We start from the raw sequence: 19,586 nt of genomic DNA, 5'->3' as shown, positions 1-19,586 counted from the left end.
TTGGATATTTTTTTCATCGCCATGGAGCAATGGTTTTTGTTTATCATTTACACTTGGATTACTTTTCTGACTGACTTTGGACACCATTTTTTTGGATTGTGCTGTGTGTTTTTGATTTTTTTCTTCTTCTTTTGGTTGTTTTGCTTTGTGGTTTTTCTCATTTCATTTCCATTCAAGTTGATTTTAAATACATTTTTATTTTCATCCTTCAATGTGTCGTATCATCTCATTGCTTTCATGCATGTCATGTTGGGTGTTTTAACATTCACTTGCAGCCATTGTGTGTGTCAGACATGTGTTCATTTGCATTATTTACATTGGGTGTGTAACATGTCATTGCCTTTGATATTTGGGTGGATGTGATAGTTGGTTGGGCCTTTTGGCAGGGGAGGATGGCCATTACGGACATGATTGGGGATTGGTGGGACCCAGGTGCAGGGGGGCATGGATGGGACATGGGTGGGGGCCTGGTGGTGGGTGCCCCACAGTGCTTTTCCCTGCGCGAGAGGCGTTCTTGGGGGCGTAACTGGCACTGCTGCAGGGTCGCTGCGCCACGGCTGGTTTTGGTGGCTGGAATCCATGAATACGCTGTGCGCAGAAATAGATTTTAGCGCACGCGGCTGGCGCAGGGATTCGCACGCGCACACTGTGCGCCAGCCGCGTGCGCCACTTGTGCGCTGGATTCTATGTAGCGCACAAGTGGCGCACGCGGCTGGCGCACAGTGTGCGCGTGCGAATCCCTGTGCCAGCCGCGTGCGCTAAAATCCATTTCTGCGCACAGCGTATTCATGGATTCCAGCCACCAAAACCAGCCGTGGCGCACAGTGGCGCAGCGACCCTGCAGCAGCGCCAGTTATGCCCCCAAGAACGCCTCTCGCGCAGGGAAAAGCCATCAATATACCCAATCCAGCGCAAAGGGCTGCGCAAACCCTGTACCAGCACAGCAAGCGGGCTACGTGTATCACTGGGGTGCGCGGGAAGTACCTCACGCGATTCCATCAGGGTACGTGTATTTCGGGGTGCGCGTGAAGTTCCACACGCGATATCAGCAGGGTACGTGTATTTCAGGGTGCAGGGGAAGTTACACACGCGATTTCCGCAGGGTACGTGTATTTCAGGGGTGCGCGTGAAGTTCCACACGCGATTTCAGCAGGGTACGTGTATTTCAGGGGTGCGTGGGGAGCACCACATGTGAATTGCACGTGTGGGTCCTCCCAGGTGTTCCCTCTACACCCTCCACGGCCCCTGCAGGTGGCTCACACCACAGGGGCCTACCCTGCACATGTCCTGCAGGCACCCCATCCACCATGGCCATGCCCCCCAGCCAACCCACATGTCAACTTGCACTACTGCCCACCAACGCATGTCCCCCTGCACCCCCAGCCACCAGGGACACCCTCCACAGGCCCCCACCCATGTCTCCCACCACCCCCACCCCCCAGCAGTGCAGGGGCACCCACCACCAGGCCCCCACCCATGTCTCCCACCACCCCCACCCCCCAGCCACCAGGGGCAGCCTCCACCAGGCCCCCACCCATGTCTACCAGCACCCCCACCCCCCAGCAGTGCAGGGGCACCCACCACCAGGCCCCCACCCATGTCTCCCACCACCCCCACCCCCAGCCACCAGGGGCAGCCTCCACCAGGCCCCCACCCATGTCTCCCAGCACCCCCACCCCCCAGCAGTGCAGGGGCACCCACCACCAGGCACCCACCCATGTCTCCCACCACCCCCACCCCCCAGCCACCAGGGGCAGCCTCCACCAGGCTACCACCCATGTCTCCCAGCACCCCCACCCCCCAGCACTGTGGGGCACCTGCCAGCAGGCCCCCACCCATGTCCAACTCATGTTCCCCACCCTCCCCCCCAGCACTGTGGGGCACCTGCCAGCAGGCCCCCACCCATGTCCAACTCATGTCTCCCACCACCCCCACCCCCCAGCACTGTGGGGCACCTGCCAGCAGGCCCCCACCCATGTCCAACTCATGTTCCCCACCCCCTAACCCCCAGCACTGTGGGGCACCTGCCAGCAGGCCCCCACCCATGTCCAACACATGTCTCCCACCACCCCCACCCCCCAGCACTGTGGGGCACCTGCCAGCAGGCCCCCACCCATGTCTCCCAGCACCCCCACCCCCCAGCACTGTGGGGCACGTGCCAGCAGGCCCCCACCCATGTCCAACTCATGTCTCCCACCACCCCCACCCCCCAGCACTGTGGGGCACCTGCCAGCAGGCCCCCACCCATGTCTCCCAGCACCCCCACCCCCCAGCACTGTGGGGCACCTGCCAGCAGGCCCCCACCCATGTCCAACTCATGTTCCCCACCCCCCCACCCCCCAGCACTGTTGGGCACCTGCCAGCAGGCCCCCACCCATGTCCAACTCATGTCTCCCACCACCCCCACCCCCCAGCACTGTGGGGCACCTGCCAGCAGGCCCCCACCCATGTCTCCCAGCACCCCCACCCCCCAGCACTGTGGGGCACCTGCCAGAAGGCCCCCACCCATGTCCAACTCATGTTCCCCACCCCCCCACCGCCAGCACTGTGGGGCACCTGCCAGCAGGACCCCACCCATGTCCAACTCATGTCTCCCACCACCCCCACCCCCCAGCACTGTGGGGCACCTGCCAGCAGGCCCCCACCCATGTCTCCCAGCACCCCCACCCCCCAGCACTGTGGGGCACCTGCCAGCAGGCCCCCACCCATGTCCAACTCATGTTCCCCCTCCCCCCACCCCCAGCACTGTGGGGCACCTGCCAGCAGGCCCCCACCCATGTCCAACTCATGTCCCCCACCACCCCCACCCCCCAGCACTGTGGGGCACCCACCACCAGGCCCCCACCCATGTCCCATCCATGCCCCCCTGCACCTGGGTCCCACCAATCCCCAATCATGTCCGTAATGGCCATCCTCCCCTACCAAAAGGCCCAACCAACTATCACATCCACCCACATATCAAAGGCAATGACATGTTACACACCCAATGTAAATAATGCAAATGAACACATGTCTGTCACACACAATGGCTGCAAGTGAATGTTAAAACACCCAACATGACATGCATGAAAGCAATGAGATGATACGACACATTGAAGGATGAAAATAAAAATGTATTTAAAATCAACTTGAATGGAAATGAAATGAGAAAAACCACAAAGCAAAACAACCAAAAGAAGAAGAATGTCCAAGGAAAAAAATCAAAAACACACAGCACAATCCAAAAAAATGGTGTCCAAAGTCACAGTCAGAAAAGTAATCCAAGTGTAAATGATAAACAAAAACCATTGTTCCATGGCGATGAAAAAAATCCAAAAAATAGAAAAATCCATTGAAGAACTATTTACAAGATAATCCCGGGTCCATGAGCCCAACCAAATGAAACCTAACTATGACAACTAACTAAAAACTGAACTACATACAAAAATGTGGCGCATTGTCCAATCGCAACCAAATAAAGAATATAAATAAAGGAAACCTAACACTAACTATATAACTATATACAAAGGCGGCGGGCAAGTCAAGCGGCTCACTCCGTGGTGTTCCGGGCCAGGGCATCATCGAACTCCTGTTCGATGTCCCGGAGGCGGTCCTGTTCCATGGCCCCGAGGGTCCGCAGGGACGACGCCGTCTCCTCCTCCAACCCCCTGCGGATTGCCTCGAGGCACTCGGCCCGCCTCAGGGCCCTCCGCATGGAGTTCTCCGCCCTGACCATTGTGAGCCGTGCCTCCTCCGCCCGCCGCCGCTCCGCACCTATCTGCTGGCCCAACCACTGCCACACGGAAGACACTTCCCGTCCTGGGTCCTCCTGCCCTCCGGCCGATGCCTGCCCCTCCGATGTTGATGGCCCCGAGCCATGATGCCTCCCACGTTGACTCCGCTGCTGCCTCCGACGCCACTGCCTCTGCCAGCACGACGGCATCCGGGCTGATGGAATCCACCGATGCCGTCGTGCACGTGCCCTGCCTGATGATGCCGGCACATCCTCCATCTGCTGGGGTACAGTTGCTGTGGTGTCCACCCCTGCTGGACCACTGACTCCCGACTGTGGCAAGGATGGGATCCCGACCGAGCTGGCTACATTGGTCAGGGCAGGTCCACAGGGGGCCCTGGTGGCATCTGGGCCGGAAGACGGCAAGGAGAACGACTGGCGTCGTATAGTCTCCACAGAGGAGGAGAGGGCTGCCAGATTGGCCGTCACATGCAGGAAACCCCCGAACATGGACGATCCCAATTGGGCCACGTCGGCACGGTGCTCTTCGTGATGACGTGCGTGCTCCTCCTGGGAAGCACGCACGGCATCACGAATCACAGCCGTGCGCATCGCGCCCCCAATCAGGACCTTCTCCATATGGCCAGGGGTCCCCTCGTCCGCAGGTGGAGGGGAGTCAGATGACATGGACATCCCCTCTACCTGCGGACGGGCCTGGGATGGGGCATCCCTGCTGGTGCATGGTGGTGCACCCACAGTGTCAGGGACAGCGACATGCACAAGCCCCTCCACGGTGACCTGTACTGCCTCCTGCCCCTGCCCCTGGACTGCACTACTTGCACCAGCAGGGATGCCCCCACCAGGCCCCATGTGCGCCTCAGTGGCGGCCTCCTCCTCCTCTGTGGAAACCACCAACCTGGATGGCTCCTCACCGTCTTCCGCCGTAGCAGGCCCCTGTGGGGGCTCACCCACCGCTTCCGCTGCAGCCGTGGGGGCATCCCCGCCGCCTTGCTCCACAGCGCCGTCTCCGCCCTCTTCTTCACTAGCCGCTGTGTAGAGGGAGACATAGAACACAAGCATCAGGGTACTGTACAATGGTCCCCTAGACAGGAAGCAATAGCAGATGAGTGTCACTGTCAAAGTACACTTCCATCATGTCCCTCCACAACACATGTGTCAGTCCAGGCAAAACACACACAGGGACAGTCATGGTGCATGCCATGGACATTTCAATACATGTCCAATGGACTCTCGAAACATACAATGTAATGGAACTCACATGCATCATGGGTCATGCCTATCACATGCACACACTGCACCTCAGTCACATCCATCTGGCCCCGTACACCCCAATCACAGTGGATACAAGGATGACTAAGCTGCATCAGTGAATCTGTACATTGTCACAGACATGTGTCATGCATCCATGGCATTCACAAGTCACAGACACGCAGGTCAGGCACACAGACATGGATACCATATATGTACCTGGCATCAGCACCCATCCCTCACCCCCACCCATGTCCAGGAACAGAGACTGCCATGCTCTCATGTGTACAATCTGCATAGGGCTCCCCATGTCGCATTTAAACACATGCAACAACCGTGCGGTTCACACATTACTGGTCGCACATGCATTACCATAATGTCCCTGCACACATACATGCGTACATGGCCTATGTCACACATACAGGCAAGTATCAGACAACCAGCACACTGCAACATGCCCTGTCTCACACAGCAATGCTTGGCCATTTACCGCTCAACTCCAGACGGGTCTCCCTCTCAAGGACCTGGGCGTGGAGAGCTGGGTGTACGCGTTCCAGGACCCTCATCTGGATGGAACTCATGCGGCCCCGGCCCCCCTCCACGAGGCGCCGGGCCTTTATGAGGGTCCTGGACCTCAAGTCTTCCCAGCGCTTCTTGACCTTCTGGACGGTGCGGGTTGCCACCCCCTCCGCGTTGATGGCAACCACACAGTCGGCCCAGATCCTCTCCCGTCCTTCCTTGTTGGCGCGGGACGATCCGAAGAGGGCATCATACTGCCCCAGGACTTGCTCCACCAGGACACCAACTTCGGTGGCAGTGAAGCTGGCGCCCCTCTGCCCCTCTGGCCGGGGTTGCCACTGGTGCCAGATGTGGATGTGCCCGACATGGCAACCCCAGGGGCAGGAGTGGGTGGGCAACTGGGTCCTGGGTCTGGGCTGTGGAGCGATGTTATCTGGGTCGGGAGTCTTCTGTTCCAGCAGGGGTGGACACAGCAACTGGACCCCTGCAGATGGCTGATGTGCAGGCACCAAATGGCAGGGCACGGTGGCAGCAGGCAGACAGGCAGCAGCAGACGGCACGTGGGAGGCTGCTCAGGTCACTGGGGGGCAGTAATTCGGCCTTCTGGGCAGGAGCGTGGTCTTCCGTGTGTTTTCGCGTGGCCAGCTTGATACGGAGTGATTTGGCACGTGAAAATCCTGCACGTCAGCGTGAAAATCGAGGAAAGGCCCTTAGCGCGTAAGCGCGTCAGAACGCGTACGCGATTTCATTGGACCAAAGGCCCTTACAGCGTAAGCGCGTCTGTGACGTTTTGCGCACGGGCGTTGCCCTGGCAGGGCTTGGAGATCCCGCGTGCCTTTACACTGTTCTGTACGTGCTTTTCGTGCGGAGCGTGTGTTTTTCATCCGTTGGGGTTCACACGCTATTACTTCACAGCGAGTGTTGGCTACGCGTTCTTCTACACGCAAGGCAGACGGTGAGTGGTACCCCGCTCCCCCAGGCCGGATCACGCAAACCCCTGAGATACACGTAGCCCGCTCCCCCAGGCCCGATCGCGTGAAGAAGTTCACGCGAACCCCTGAAATACACGTAGCCCGCTCCCCCAGGCCCGATCGCGTGAAAATGTTCACGCGAAAGCCCGATCGCGTGAAAATGTTCACGCAAACCCCTGAAATACACGTAGCCCGCTCCCCCGGGCCCGATCGCGTGAAAATGTTCATGCGAACCCCTGAAATACACTTAGCCCCCTCCCCCAGGCCCGATCGCGTGAAAATGTTCACGCAAACCCCTGAAATACACGTAGCCCGCTCCCCCAGGCCCGATCGCGTGAAGAAGTTCATGCGAACCCCTGAAATACACGTAGCCCGCTCCCCCAGGCCCGATCGCGTGAAAATGTTCACGCGAACCCCTGAAATACATGTAGCCCGCTCCCCATGGCCCGATCGCGTGAAAATGTTCACGCGAACCCCTGAAATACACGAAGCCCGCTCCCCCAGGCCCGATCGCTTGAAGAAGTTCACGCGAACCCCTGAAATACACGTAGCCCGCTCCCCCAGGCCCGATCGCGTGAAAATGTTCATGCGAACCCCTGAAATACACGTAGCCCGCTCCCCCAGGCCCGATCGCGTGAAAATGTTCACGCGAACCCCTGAAATACACGTAGATCGCGTGTGTGACTTCCCGCGAACCCCCGGAATACACGTACCACGCTCAATCGCGTGTGTAACTTCCCGCGCAACCCCGAAATACACGTGCCCCGCTCGCACAGGCACAATTGCTGTATGTTGCCACTTTTGTAATGCGCAGGGACGCTACCGCCTGCCTTCGTGTGGCGGACGTGTTTCGGCTTGTGCGTGTCTTTCGCTGTGCGTGGCTTTGCCCTATTTGATTCCATGAATACGTGTGGTTCGGGTGCGTGTGGGCGTTCCATCTGCTTCCCTGCAGTACATCCCCAGTTACACCCTTGTTTTCGCGAGTTGTTCCCCATTCCGCGTGTTACGCCCCATGTTCCGCCCACTTTCTAGTGTATGCGCCGAGGTTGTGAGCTTTCACTGTGCGCGTCGCGCACGTCTTTCGGGATGTTGCAGTGACATGTGCGCCATGCACGGGTTTGGCGCACATCCCGAGGAAAACACGCGCAGGGACTTCCATAAATCGCAAGCGTGCGCCTGTTTTTTTCCGCTTGCGCCTGCTTGCGCCTGCTTGCGCGAAGATTTTCGGCGCACGTTTGTTCCATGAATCGGCCCCTTAGTCTTTTAATTCCTGAAATGTAGTGAGCATCTCCTCAGTCCAAATGATGGTATTTTTTGTTATTTGTACCTCCTTGAGTGCTTCAAGTAATAGTTTGGCATATGATGTGTAGTCAGAAATCCACGCCCTGCAATAATTACATAAACTGAGAAATATTTGCATATCCTTAACTGTCACGGGTTGTGGGGTATCACACACTGCTGATGTGCACTCTGGGGTTACTCTTTTACTGTACACCAAAGTAATCTGTCACATGAACAACACCTCTTGCTGACAGTATTGCAATTTTGCTCTGTCCTCCTTGTACACCTTGTCAGCCAACAAGTTCAAGAGTACAATAGAATCTTCCCTGCAATGATGCTTTGTAGTGATACATAAAAGCAAGCCATCCACATACTGAATATAGTACTGGGGACAACCAGTGGCAGCCAATTACATAGAATGGGGGGTGGGTCACCACTCCGCCATCCAGGGCCCCCAGAGTGTGCAGAAAGAACATTAAGGTTCTCTAGTGTGGCAGCAAATAAATTATGTTGGACATTGGCAGAATAATTATTTATTTTTAAATAATTAATCTGCCACTCTGCAATGTTGAGTGTCCAAAGTGGCTTGGCCAGGGGCCTGCTGGCACGATTAAGGGTTGCTCAATGAGTCTCTCACTGAGCTTGGAGATGCTTGATGTGTAGTGTATACTACTTCAAAATTGTATCCTTAATATCAAACAGTTTTTTAAAAACATTTCAATGAACACGATGAAGTTGAAAAATAATCTTCACATTTATTCAAACTTCCAAATAATCAGATTTCTTTTTATTCAACATTCATCAGCAGAGTCCCAAGCTGATGCATTTCAGACTCTCTGTTCTTTTTCAGGGCAGGCTTTAAATCATATTAACAGATAAGAGGTTAATAAAACCTCTGCTTCTCTTGATCTCAATATCATGTGTCACAGAAAATTTCTTTGGGAAAAACATACCTGTCAGATAATCATCCTAACCATGAGTATTTTGAAATCCCCTTTCATTAAACTACTCTTAATCCTGATTACTCAGACATCCTTGCATGCAGGCTGCATACTGAAAACAAAACAGATTGGCAATTCCATGGTGATAACCTATGTGCATGGTATCGGTCCAACAAACAAACCGATTTATAAAGTGGGTATAGTACCATAATCTTTGTCCAGACATCATGTATAGTGCTTCAATATAAGAAACCAGGTCAGTTGAAAATGTAATCAAAAAAGTAATCGCCTTAACTCTCTGGTATACAGAGCCATTCAGCAGAAACTAGGGAAATAGTAGTTAAAATATTGTCCTGACACTGGTAAACATGTCTATGGGTAACTAATCATACTTGGTCATGAATCAGGGTCGATTCTAACATGAGGAGGCAGAGAAAGAGGTTCAAAGTACTGAAAACCACAGGAGCTAAACCGATGTGAGGTGAATTCTGTTACACCTTTTGACCTTGACATGTTGCTCTAAGGCTGGATTGAATAGTTTACCTAAGAGCTGGTAATCCCTGCCAAATTAATTGAGAAAACCTAAATGAGTACTGTATGGGTGATGTGATCTCTAGTAGAGAGTGGGAATAAGGGTTCAAAGTGCTGAAAACCATAGGAGGTAAACAGGTGTGAACTAAGATCTAATGCACCTTTTGATGTTGCATGTTGCTCTAAAGCTGGATTCAATAGTCTACATCAGTGCTCATTGACTGCAGAATTTGTTATGATGGTGGGTGAATTTAAACTAGGAAATGGTAGACAGGTTATTGTTACAAAGTGATCTGTAGCTAGGACATGTGACCACTCAAATTAGTCTGCTTGGATGATGGTTGTGAACCTCTCCTCGTCGCTGTAGTGGATGCTACTCGTGCACACCATGTTATACTTGATCATCACAAAAAACAGTATAAATCAAGTTCTTCGTTAAGACCCTCAGGAGAGACAGTGTCTAATCTGTCAATCCAGAAGGCCTCCCTTTGTTCCAGTTTCTTTGTCAAATTTGTCTGAAGGTCTCCAGTCTTGATCACTTCTAGTATCTGGAACCGAATTTGTGTAAGATAATGTTTTTATTCCTGAAAATGTCTTGCAACCGGTGAATGCCAGTTATTGGTCCTTATGTTTGACTTGTGCCCGTTCCATCTTATGCAACCTTTCCGACTGGTTTGCCCTACATACGTTAATCCACATAGAAACTTGACAGCATAGATAAAAAATGTAGTTTCACAAGTAGCAAAATCTTTCAGCTTTATTTTCTCCCCGTTCTAGAGTGGGTGCTGATGTTTCCGTTGGTTACATTAGTACAATTATTACATACAGGACATCGGTAAGTTCCAGGATGCTTGCTGAGTTGTTTGCGTGTTTTGTCAGATTGGGTTTTCACCAGTAAGTCCTTCAAATTGTGACTGCTCTTAAAGGCAATAATTGGCTTTGTGCTGAATTGATTCTGTAGTTTGTTATCTCAAGCGAGTAATGGCCAGTGTTTCAATATCGATCTTTTGATCTTAGTTGACTGTATGCTGTATTTACTGACAAATACTAATGGGGCTTCAGTGTCTATGTTCTGTTTTGTGGCTGCTAAAAGGGTACTCTGCTCCTTCAGGTTGATCTTAGTCCTCGCTTCTGTTACTTCTGTTTCATGGCATCCTCTTGTCTGGAGTTTACATTAATACAATTCTGATTACATTTCCCAATTACTCGTGGTATTGACTATATGTTTCACTCTGAGGAGTTGGCTGAATGGGAGGCTTTTGCATGTTGACGTAGGGTGAAAGCTCAGTCTGTGTAAAAGGTTATTTTTATTTTATCGGTAGGTTTATGGTAGATATTTGTTTCAAAACCAGGTGCTTAAGGAGAAATCTGGATGTCCAAGAAATGTAACTCAGGATTATCAATCTCTGATGTGAATTGGATTCTATCATCAATCAGATTGAGATATGTTAGGTCAAGGTTTCTGCTGTGTCATTCCATATGAGGAAGATGTCGTTGATATAGCGTCCCCAATGTCTGATGTATTTTTGCCATACCGGATGATGTCAAATATGGGCCTCTTCGAATTTTAACAGAAAAGCTTTAACATACGTAGTGGTCATGGTGGCCCCCATGGCAATACCACTAGTTTGTAGATAATTTGAAGTAGGAATTTTGTGTGATCAGTTCTAGCATGATCATTATAAAGTCCTTGGACGCCCCAATATTCTCTTCTCTCAGCTGTATCCACTCCACTGCTTGCTGTCCCTGATCATGTGGTATCGATGTATATAGGCGGCATACATCATTAGTAACTAGGATGTCACTCTGCTCAATTTCAATACCATGCAGCCTATTAAGGAAATCAGTAGTATCTTTAATATACGAGAGACATTTCTGAATAATTGGTTGGAGAATCTTATCGATATATGTTCCCAGAGGTTGTAGAAGTCTATTGGTAGCTGCCACAATAGGTCTTCCAGGTGGTTTCTGTAGAGGTTTCTGTATTTTTGGTAATAAAAGTGAAGAACCTTTGGATAATGTGTGGTCAGAAACATCTTGGTTTTGCTTGAAATCCATTCATTTCTTTCTTCTGCCGTGGTGAGCATTGTTTCAATAGTCTGTTTGAGATCTTGTGTCGGATCTCCAGGTAGAGCATTGTATGTTCTTGTATCGCTCAGTTGTCAATTGCATTCTTGTTGGTAATCAGATGTGTTCATGATTACTAGTGCTCCTCATTTATCTTCTGAGCGAATCGTGATGTCTTCATCTTCATACAGATTTTGATTAATGCTAATATATTTTTGTTCAGATTCTTGTATTTGGGAGAATTGAACAAAACTTTCCTCAATTCCTTCAGTACTGATTCATGAAACACATCTATGTTTCCATGAGGAACAGGGGTATGAAGGGGTACTTTTTGGACGTAATTCGAGGAAATCTGTATCAGATTGTGGGTTGTCCATAACACTATCTGCTAAATATGATTTTAATTTTAGTTTCTGCATAAACTTAAATAATTCCACTTTGGTTTAAAAAAAATGACGATGTACATGTTGGTACAAAGTTAAGACCTTTTTGTAGGATCGATATTTCAGATGTACTGAGAACTTGTTCTGACAAGTTAATGACTAGATCGTTCTGGTGGGATAGCGACTCTGGAAGCCTGATGTCTCTGGTCTTTTTTCTCCCCCTCCTAGTTCTTTTCTTTGGCTGCTGTCTCTTCCTAAAAAAGATTGCTCCCTTGGTGGTGTTGTAGGTCTTGCTACTGGTTGTCATGTGTCAATGCTGGGTAGCTGTTCAGGTCTATTTTCCGGGGTTTACCAGATAGTGTATCTGAGTCTGAATTAGAGTGATCAGTCAAACTTTTGTGTGGTGGACGGCTTGGATTATTATCTTTATTCATCCACGTGTGCACTTCATCATTATGGTAGGCATACGTATCACGTTTGAACTTGCATATTTTCTTTGTCTCTAGTTCATCTTTATAGCTTTCTAGTTTACTGTTAATGTCCTCCAGAGTTTTTGTTAACTCCTCTTTGCTCAATGTCTCTATTAATACAGTCTTAATGTCTTCAATCTCTGTTATTATTAGTTGTAATTCCTTTGATAATTCCTGGATGGTCAAGAGAATCAAGTCTAAATAGCATTTGTTCAAGATGCTCTCCCACTCCCTAACAAAGTCTTTGTTTTCCTTGCACAGTGTGGGATGCAGGGACATACGAAGACCTCTCGGTATCCTTTGTGCATGATGGTACTTGGTCAATGTGACGGCATTTAGCTTTCTGTTCATTTCTTTGCAGATCAAATATTCCAAATGTTTGATTTTTTTGGTTGGATCAGAGGGATGTAGTTTCAGTCCTGAATCTGTTTTAAGGTTGAGAATCACCTCTGCTTCTTTTGAGGAAAATTCGAGAGTTTCTGCTTGTTTATTAGTGATGTTTGCAATAGCTTCAAAGGACATGTTGCTTGCATGCCTCCACCCCAATGTTGTGTAGCAGTTGGGTGAACAAGAACAAGGGATTGGAGGGACAGGCACCGCTTAAGTTCATCAAACTTAGTCTTTATTTTGTATTCAAAATATAAATTCAAGGTGCCATCCAAAAAATGTGGCGTACACTTTGTCACAGGAAAATACAGGCAAGGGTTGCTCAGTGAGATTCTCAATGAGCTTGGAGACGCCTGATGTGTAGTGAATACTACTTCAAAATTAAATCCTTAATATCGAATTGTTTTTTATAAACATTTCAATGAACCCGATGAGGTTAAAAAATAATATTCACATTTATTCAAACTTCCAAATAATCACATTTGTTTTTATTCAACATTCATCAGTAGAGGCCCAAGCCAATGCATTTCGGACTCTCTGTCCTTCTTCACGGTGGGCTCTAAAACATATTAAAGGATAAGAGGTTAATAAAACCTCTGCTTCTCTTGATCTCAATATCGTGTGTCACAGAAAAAAGAAATTAAAATCTTTTCGCAAAAACATACCTGTCAGATATTAATCCTAGCTACAACTATTTTGAAATCCACTTTCATTAAATCACTCTTAATCCTGATTACTCAGACATCCTTCCATGCAGGCTGCATACTGAAAACAAAACAGGACAGCAATTCCATGGTGATAACCTATGCGCATGATATCAGTCCAACAAACATTTGATTTATAAAGTGGATCTATTACCTTAATCTTTGTCCAGACATCATGTATACTTCTCGGATATAAGAAACCAGGTCAGTTGAAAATGCTGCTGCCACTGTGCCACCCTTACACAGAGCGGGCGTGTCCTATTTTATGATGCTTTTCCCAACTGTAGAGTGCGTGGAGCTCCTAGCTCCATGCACTCTACCTAACCATCCTCAATCCAGGAGGCTGGCAGGTGCTAGAGCGGTGGCCTTGCAGTATTACTATTACTGCGCAAACACCACAGCACAGGATGCTCAATGGCAGGCTAGCAGCATAGCAACAGGTTTAATGGATTGTCATTGGCTGTTTTCCAGCCAATGACAATCCGAGTGTGGGTGGGGGTGAGGACATGGGGCCACGTGTGCCTCACTTTCTCGTTCATTCTTTCACTTGATGCTAAGTGTCTGGTGGACTACTGGGAGAGGACTTTCTTCAGGACCCGAGCTGCCATAAAGCCTACCACTCATCACCAACCTAACCCTTGCCGCAAGCAGCCAAGCGCCAACTGGAAAGTAAGTGTTGATTTAATTTAAGTATGTAAAATAACTCACATCTCAGTCTATCTTCTTGCGAGTTAGCCAGGGCCTACATCTCGCAGTCGTACTTTGGCTCGTCGCGTGCCTATTGAAGACTGACTACTTAAAGTAAAAGTAGTCAATCCTTCAATTAGCATGTGAGAGGGGGACTTCACTTGATTTTGTGCCCTCGGCCACCCAGGGACGCCCGGCCTTCATGAGGACAATGCTCTGGGCGGGATTGCTCCCAGGTCCAGTCCAGGAGGACCACTCTGGGCTGGTCCTTTGTAGAGCCCTGCCTGGGGATTCGGAATGCAGGGCCTACCAAATCAGGCCCAGTCCACAGGGAGTTGCATGCAGAAACGCAGGGTTAGAGATTTGGACCGAATTAAAGGCACTTTCTTTGCATGTTAAGCAGGTGTTGCATTGCGAAAGCAAGTTCGTGGGGTGCATGATTATGGGGTTTAAATAAGTCCGTTGCTGCCATTTTCTTCATGGTCTCGTAGTCGTGGCACTTTTAGCATCTGACATGAATGATAAATGGGTTGCCTTTAGGGAGCAGTTTGCTGTGCAAGATTAACTAACTTTGCCGTACCCTGTTGTGAAATCAGGGGTAAACTTCATACCTCTGGTTTTGAATCTGATTTCACAGACTCAGGTTTTTCAAGTTTTTGGGTGGCGGCCATGGAACACAATTTACATTCTCGTCTCTCTCCTCCACTCCACATCCAAAAACGAATGCATTTACACAGCTGCTCATGTTTATGCTGGCGGAAATGCTTTCCGTTCCATAGTAATCTGTGTGAATGCCTCCTGGGCCACGCCTACAGGTTGCTAATGAGGGTCAGACTGGGCCATAAAATTGGCTCGGGCACCAGTGGCCGGGCCCACAGTTGTAAATGGCTATTCATTCCTTTTTGTGACACTGTTTGAATAGTAACCAAGGGGGACAGTTTTTTTGTTTTTTTTAATTATATAGTGTGATGTAAATTGTGCATTTTAAAGAATATGTATTCAGCAACCCTGATCAAAACTACTAGCCGCAGTGTGAATAAACTCATCAAACTGGTCAAAAAAGTGGGCACTTTGACCAAAAAAAACTGTGACACACCAGCATTATGTGTTTTTGGTTTGTCCATGGGCCTATTGCCCTATAGGTCCGAACCTGTTGCTAATTTGTTATTTGGTGCTTACAACACTTACGAGATGGGCAGGTTAACTTAAGTGTTGTTTAATATCTTGGTACCTGAATAACTCCTGGACCAGCAGGTAAGATATTAAGTAGGTTTATTGTAAAGTAGTACACAGGAACAACATTGGCATGTCCCCTCAAGCAAGCATATCTCTCAACTGTCAAGCATAGAACCCAGCTTCAGAGAAAAACAACCCAACACTCAACTCATGCTGACCTCACCACATTCCATGTACATTGATGTCATCACCTCATCCAAGATACATTACAACATGTTTCACGCGCACATCATTCATATCTTTAAGCTATATTCTTGCAAATTACATTTCAGGCAGAGGTGGAAGTCAATGCCCTTTTGTTCCGATGCAGCAACAATTTAATGAAGGGGGCACTTTTTTGTTGGGCTGACAGCGTACCTTGTGGCCTGCAGTTTACATGATTATTGTGGGGATCCAGACACCTCACAGGATGACAGGCAGCACTCTACTAAATCACTATTCTATATTCACCATCCTGCCTTAATATTTTATAGTTAAACAACCCCTTTTTTGGCTGGGCAGGTGTAGATTTTCCACTTTGAAAAGCGTTTTCCTTTTCAAGTTCCCTCTGCATGTGGATTGGGATTGCTACAAGGGCTCTTTCTGGCCCGAGGACAAATGCATGTACACAGACGAAAACCATGCATGTACACAGACGAAAACCGGAGGCTCCAACTTGTCCAGTTGGTGCCAACGGCCTCCCTCTGTCCTTTGCTTTGATCCTCCTGGGAGACCTGTGTGACCCACTTTTTCATCATGTACCTGCAACCGTTTATCATCTCCTTCATATTTCCCCCTACAAGGGACCCGGGAGTCTGCAGTTGGGCTGACTCTAGGGTAGGTGTCAGCTGGCAGAGGGAACCACCACCACAACCCCCCACTCCCCAGGAACCTTTACCACCAGGGCTGCAGCCTGCTGCAGCCCTTCTGGGTCCCTGGGCAATGTAACTGCCCGCCACACGATGGATCTTCTCACTCTGCATGCAATCTTTGGCTTGGGGAATGAGATTAATATTTTCCAGAAAAGCAGGAGTTACCTCTTTGGCTGCCAGAGGAATTTTTCTGTAGTGTTAACCACATTTAACATGAATGCTGGACAGATGTGCTGTACTGTACATCATATTCTTTATACTAGGAATGCAGAGTGCCAACATCGTGACATACACATCTATCTTTGGCACTTGAGAGGCTTTTTTTAAAACTTATTTTTATTGGTTTTCAATATTAACATTATCAACATTTCCCCCAATTCCGCATACCCCCCTCTACCACCTTGTCCCCTATGCCCCTCACCCCCATCCCCTTGCCGGACAAGAGTTCCTTTCATTTTGGTGGATGCTAGTGAGTCACCAGCTGAACAATTCCAAGAGTCTGATCTTGTGTGGGCAACATTGCACCATATAGTCACTTTGTAGGAAGGCTAGCACTGCCCCCCATCTTTTTCTGAAGTTTTCTTGACTGCCCTAAATCTTATATGTTAGCCATTCCATTGTGACATGACCAAACCTTCTGCAGCCAGTCATAAATTGACGGTGGGGCTTGTTTCCATTTTTGAGCAAATGCCAGCAATGCAGCTATCAGTAGGCCCATGAAGTTTAGTTTTTGTGTTTTCTGCATATTTCTAGACTGGTGCTCCCTCAATCCGCAGAGTCATACTTTTTCTCCCACCTGGCCTATGTCTTTAAACATCGCCTGCATCTAGGATTTCAACTCGGACCAGAAACCTTTGATACCCGGGCAGTCCCACCAAATGTGTTTCCAGTTTCCCTCCCTTTTACAGCCTCTCCAACACAGGTTTGATGTTTGCGGATACATAGCGTTTAGCCTCTCCGGGATGTAGTGCCATTGGACCATAATTTTTAATCACATTTCCCTCAGTTGTGTTGCTCGTGTCCATTTTGGGATGACTCCCCAGGTGTACTCCCACTGTGTTCTTGAAATTGTTTCCCCTGGGGTCTTTTCCCATTTTTTCATATAGTTACATTGGATCTCCTCCTTTTGTGTATTTAAAAATGTATACAGGGCTGAGACGAGCTTCTTTGTGCCAGCATGAGTCATTACGTAAAGCTCAAAATGGGTTAGTTCTTTGGTCGCTGCCTGCCTTATGGGTGGGGCCGACAGCCGATGTCTAAGCTTTTCATATTTATATCTGTCTTTAGCTGTCATGCCCAGCAAAGCTTTCCAGTCCTCGAATTTCTTTATCCTGATACATATCCCCAATGTTTATACACCCTGCAGTCTCCCACTTTTTGTAGTCCCCTTCTCTAAACCTGGCAGGAATTCCGGGTTTCCAAACATGGGTTTAAAGGGCTCCGGGGAGTCAGTTAGCTCACCTCTTTCGGTTGTTTTGTCTCATACGTATAGAGCCGCCCTCATCACTTCGCTGACTTGAAGGCTTGGGTGTCTATGCTTTTTCTCTCTCCATAGCAATTTGGACAGTGTTGTCCCGGCCACCGCCCTGTCCTTGTTTCCCCAAATTTAGTGTGTGTCCATCAGGACCCATTCTTTTAGAACCCACAGCTGCACTGCCTCGTAATATTTACAGACGTGCGGAAGAGATAGCCCTCCTAGGTGATTTGGTGCTGTCAGCACAGTTCTCGCTACGCTGGGGGTCTTTTCTTCCAAATAAATGCCACCATTGTTCTGGTCAGGTATTTAAAGAATTACTTGGGGATTTTGATCAGTATAGCCTGGAAGAGTACTACGATCATTTGGGATGTATATACATCTTTATTGAGGTCATCCGACCTCACCATGAGATCATCAGTGGATTCCATCTCTCTGTATTCTGTTTTATTCTCCCCAGTAGTTGCAGATAGTTCACCCCGTATAGCTGTCTCACTCATGCTGTTAGGGTAATTCCTAGGTATGTAATCCCTCTGTCTGCTATCTTTAGGGCTTTTAGGCTTAAGGAGGTTGAGGTTCTTTTTATCGCATCACATTCCCGGCTAGGATTACAAGTTCTGATTTCTGTCTGTTTATTTTTAAATCCGAGATTGTTCCAAACTCTTCCAACTCCTGCATCACCACTTTTAGGGACTATTCTGAGTCTGAGAATTCCAGCAGCATGTCATCCACGTAGGCCATTACTTTTTGGGATTTCCCTGCCATTTCTATGCCCTTAATTGACTCTGTATGTCATATTCTAATTAAGAGGGGCACCAAAAGAATTGTGCACAGTAGCAGGGAGAGAGGGCATCCTTGTTTAGTTCCCCTGGTTATCCTCAAGTTTGTCGGTTACCTCTCCATTTATGGCTACTCATATGCCAGGGGTATACTTAATTGGCTTGTATCATTTTGATATATTGATGCTCAAATCCCATTTTCTTCAGAATGTGGAACAGGAGTGACCACTCTACCCGGTCGAATGCTTTCTCCGCGTCTAGGGAAAGCAGAATGGCCGGGGTCTGGGTCATCCCTATTTTTTCCATCATGTGTGTTATTCTTCTAGTGTTGTCGTGTGTCTGCCTTCCTGGGATAAAGCCGACTGGTCTCTATTATTTTGAGGAGCAGGGGTGCAAGTCTATTTGACAGGACCTTCTTATATACTTTAGCGTCTATGTTAATTAGTGCTATCGGGCGCTACGAACCCTGTATGATCGGATCTTTTCCTAATTTATGAAATACCAGGACCTTGGGCTTGTTCATTGATGGGGTAATCTGAATGAGTTGTATAGGTAAGTTATTTTCAGGGTCAATATATCTATGTATTTCTTGTAAAAGATCGCCATAAAGCCATCCGGGCCCAGGCTTTGTTCATGGGCAGTTCTAGTATGGCCTGCTTCACCTCCTCTTTTTTATATCTTCTTCTAACTGCTGTCTTTCGGGTTTGGTGGTCTGGGGGGTTGTTATTGTGCTCATGGGGTTGTCCTAAGTATAAAGTGTCTGGTAGAAATCTTTAAAAATGTTCCCCACATCTTCTGTTCGGGGTTCGTAGTATGCCCTGTTTGTCTTCGATTTTTTAATCATTTGGGAGAGTTGTTTGGCTCGCTAGTTGTCTAGCTAAGAATTTATTGGCCTTGTTTACCTTTGTGTGGTAACAATGTTTACGGTATGAGTGGTTTTTCTCCACCCATTTCGTGTGAAGTGTTTCCAGTTGGCCTTAAACATGTCTCTGTTCTTTTTTAGGTTGTTTTTGGGGTTCTGTGTCTCGAAGTTTCCCTTCTAGCTCCTTTTCCCATTGATACCTCTATTTCTATCTATTCGCTTTGAGGGCAATCAGCTTGCTCCTCATGACCGCCTTAAATGCTTCCCAGACTGTTTCTTGTGATGTGTCTATGGAGTCGTTAAGGGTAAAGTATTCTATGATTTTCTCTTTAACTGTATTCTCCATTACTGGGTCCTGTAATATACCTGGAGGGAGTTTTCACTGCCACAGCCCCGCCTTCTTACCCACGAGGGAGAATTCCACCCAGAGTGGGGCATGATCTGATATCGATATAGGACCCA

The sequence above is a fragment of the Ambystoma mexicanum genome, chromosome 5q, assembly GCF_040938575.1.
Source record: "Ambystoma mexicanum isolate Mex_15411 chromosome 5q, UKY_AmexF1_1, whole genome shotgun sequence".
NCBI classification, from domain to species: Eukaryota; Metazoa; Chordata; class Amphibia; order Caudata; family Ambystomatidae; genus Ambystoma; species Ambystoma mexicanum.
This window is presented reverse-complemented; position numbering follows the sequence as displayed.